Source organism: Bombina bombina, chromosome 6, assembly GCF_027579735.1.
Source record: "Bombina bombina isolate aBomBom1 chromosome 6, aBomBom1.pri, whole genome shotgun sequence".
Taxonomy (NCBI): Eukaryota; Metazoa; Chordata; class Amphibia; order Anura; family Bombinatoridae; genus Bombina; species Bombina bombina.
Window position 1 is genome coordinate 762,468,605 of NC_069504.1, and position 4,266 is coordinate 762,472,870.

Here is a 4,266-nt window from a genome sequence, read left to right on the forward strand (position 1 = left end):
TGAAATTTACATATGAGACAAATGATAAGACTGTAACGTTTCTAGATTTAGACATTTTCATTGAGAATAAAACTATATACACAAAAAATCACTTCAAAAAAGTCGATGCAAATGGATATATCCATTCTGAAAGCTGCCACCTTTCTAGGTGGATAACTAATATTCCCAAAAGTCAGTGTCTAAGAATCAGCAGAAATTGCTCAAGAGTAACTGATTATGACACACAAATAAAAATTCTAGAAGAAAGGTTTTTAGAAAGGGGTTACAATAAAGAAATAGTAAAATTAGCAATACAATCCGGGAGGGAACAATATGAGCCAAATACACTATTTACTCCTATTTGCATCTACTATTATTTTTTATTTTTTTATATTTATAATTTCATTATTCCAGTAAATGAGATCAACTATGAAATATATGAGTATCCAACCCATGTAAATGAATTTATAACTCAATTGTATTACTACCTTATTAGCATCACGCTCCATCTACAAATTTGTTATAAGTTTTTGTATGCTTAAGTATGCACTTCACCTGAAAAAAGAGAAGAAGGAATGATGATATCTAGCAAAACAAAAAAACGAAATAAGATACACTGTGAATGATCACGACTCCTTATACACACTCATGAAACAAAGAAAACCGCTAACCAATTAAAATGAAAGGCGGGGTATTTAAACCTGACAAACAGCTCCTCGAAAGATCAGTCTTGATAAAGCCTACACTACGGTGAAACGCGTAGACGTGTTCTCGAAGGAGCTACTAAAAGAAAGAACTCGGATTAGATATTAGCTACTAGCCGTGCAGGCTACAACTCATTCGATAGTCTGCGCAGAGTTTTGAGAAACAGAATCCAGATGATCAATATCGGCATCTAAAGAAAGAAGTATACAAGCAGGCTACCGGTACACCTACAGCGAAGTGGACACCTGGAGAGACCATAGTGGTAATGCCCGTTGTGGATGAAAATTGTTGACATTACTATATCAAGGTCAGAGGTGAGAGCATTATCCGACAGGTCGACACAGGGCCAAAAGGACGCCATAATATCCACGCTGGAGATCGCAAACAGAGGGTGACCGGTAAAGTATACCTGCTTGTAATTACCTATCCTGCACTGAACTTTGCAATACTGAGAGTGTATATATTCCAAATGCAACTAGTTTGTACACGGAACCACGATTGAATTGTTTTTTGGAGCTACCCTTCTACTCGCTTGCCACCATTAACTTTCATTTCAAGCACATGAACTATTCTTATGCATATGAATGCAGAAATTTTAAGATAAACAAATTTGACATCATTGATTGCTAAGCTATATTAAGATAAAAGGTGAAAAAAACACCAAGGAGTGAGCAATACACATTGCAACATTGTAAAGTATACTGCAATTATAAAAGTGAGTTGCAACTTTGTAAAGGTGGAGTGCTACTATTCTCAAATATAGCATACTGCTCTTTGAAGGTTTTTATTGTTTGAGGAGGTGGAGACGTCCTCTCCTCTGTGTTTCTACCTAGAAAGTTATTTATATTTATGAATGTTTTCCCTACGAATGATTTATCTATGAATGGTTTTTATTCTGATTATTTTTATTCTGATTATTTTTATATGTACAAATAACACTAATATAATATGCATATGTATGTATTGATTTGAAAATTAAATATTAAGACATTTTACTCATATGTATTTTACATTCATTTGATTTAATTCATTGATTATTGACCAATTGATTAACATCCCTAGCTATCCTATAGAAGCGCTGTTTATATTTTCCCTTAATTGTATAATAGACACCTTTTATGTTACCTCAGAGGCTCCTTTTTCTACTTTAGCCCTTTCGGACTGGGTGTGGGATATACTCACACTCCTGCTCAGGAAGAATACAAATTTAAGAATAGAAGAAGGCCAGCTTCATTTTGACCTGTACTCTAAACCTACAGATCGTAACACCCTTCTCCACTTTAAAAGTTTTCATCCTCCAAACACGATTAAATATAACCCTTTGGGACAGTTAATTGGAGCTAAACAAATAGTGAGTAACCCAAGTGTATTTGAGGAGAGATCTAAAATGATGATGTCCAAGTTTGAGCAAACAGGTTACCCTAAAGAAATTTTACAGTAACGTAATGAAAAAGTTAGATACATGAATAGGGAGATATTAATACAAGGTCAATCAAAAAGTGGAAACTCTAAAGAACGAATCACTATGGTAATGCAATATGGGTATCACTCTAGATATGTTAGAAATATAATTCAAAAACACTGAAGACTTCTAGCAGAAGATCCACTCTTAAGTAATACTTTTTCATAACCCCCATTGTTTTCCTACAAAAGGGACCCAAACCTCAGAGATAAACTAGTAAAGGCTGATGTGGGTAGCAAAATTAATAAAAACATAATTTATGCTTACCTGATAAATTTATTTCTCTTGTAGTGTATCCAGTCCACGGATCATCCATTACTTATGGGATATTCTCCTTCCCAACAGGAAGTTGCAAGAGGATCACCCACAGCAGAGCTGCTTTATAGCTCCTCCCCTAACTGTCATATCCAGTCATTCGACCGAAAACAAACAGAGAAAGGAGAAACCATAGGGTGCAGTGGTGACTGTAGTTTAATTAAAATTTAGACCTGCCTTAAAAGGACAGGGCGGGCCGTGGACTGGATACACTACAAGATAAATAAATTTATCAGGTAAGCATAAATTATGTTTTCTCTTGTTAAGTGTATCCAGTCCACGGATCATCCTTTACTTATGGGAAACCAATACCAAAGCTAAAGTACACGGATGATGGGAGGGACAAGGCAGGAATAAGCGGAAGGAACCACTGCCTGAAGAACCTTTCCCCCCAAAAACAGCCTCCGAAGAAGCAAAAGTATCAAATTTGTAAAATTTGGAAAAAGTGTGAAGCGAAGACCAAGTCGCGGCCTTGCAAATCTGTTCAACAGAGGCCTCATTTTTAAAGGCCCAGGTGGAAGCCACAGCTCTAGTAGAATGAGCTGTAATCCTTTCAGGGGGCTGCTGTCCAGCAGTCTCATAGGCTAGGCGTATTATGCTCCGAAGCCAAAAGGAAAGAGAGGTTGCCGAAGCTTTTTGACCTCTCCTCTGTCCAGAGTAAACGACAAACAGGGTAGATGTTTGACGAAAATCTTTAGTAGCTTGTAAGTAAAACTTCAAGGCACGGACTACGTCCAGATTATGTAAAAGACGTTCCTTCTTTGAAGAAGGATTAGGACACAATGATGGAACAACAATCTCTTGATTGATATTCTTGTTAGAAACCACCTTAGGTAAAAACCCAGGTTTGGTACGCAGGACTACCTTATCTGCATGAAAAATCAGATAAGGAGAATCACATTGTAAGGCAGATAGCTCAGAGACTCTCCGAGCCGAGGAAATAGCCATCAAAAACAGAACTTTCCAAGATAAAAGTTTAATATCAATGGAATGAAGGGGTTCAAACGGAACTCCTTGAAGAACTTTAAGAACCAAGTTTAAGCTCCACGGGGGAGCAACAGGTTTAAACACAGGCTTAATTCTAACCAAAGCCTGGCAAAATGCCTGGACGTCTGGAACCTCTGCCAGACGCTTGTGCAAAAGAATAGACAGAGCAGAAATCTGTCCCTTTAAGGAACTAGCTGATAATCCTTTGTCCAAGCCCTCTTGGAGAAAAGACAATATTCTAGGAAATCCTAACCTTACTCCATGAGTAATTCTTGGATTCACACCAATAAAGATATTTACTCCATATCTTGTGGTAGATTTTCCTGGTAACAGGCTTTCGTGCCTGTATTAAAGTATCAATGACTGACTCGGAGAAGCCACGCTTTGATAGAATCAAGCGTTCAATCTCTATGCAGTCAGTCTCAGAGAAATTAGATTTGGATGATTAAAAGGACCTTGTATCAGAAGGTCCTGTCTTAGAGGCAGAGTTCATGGTGGAAAGGATGACATGTCCACTAGGTCTGCATACCAAGTCCTGTGTGGCCATGCAGGTGCTATCAGAATCACAGATGCTCTCTCCTGTTTGATTTTGGCAATCAGTCGAGGGAGCAGAGGAAACGGTGGAAACACATAAGCCAGGTTGAAGAACCAAGGCGCTGCTAGAGTATCTATCAGCGTCGCTTCTGGGTCCCTGGACCTGGATCCGTAACAAGGAAGCTTGGCGTTCTGGCGAGACGCCATGAGATCCAACTCTGGTTTGCCCCAACGATGAATCAACTGAGCAAACACCTCCGGATGGAGTTCCCACTCCCCCGGAT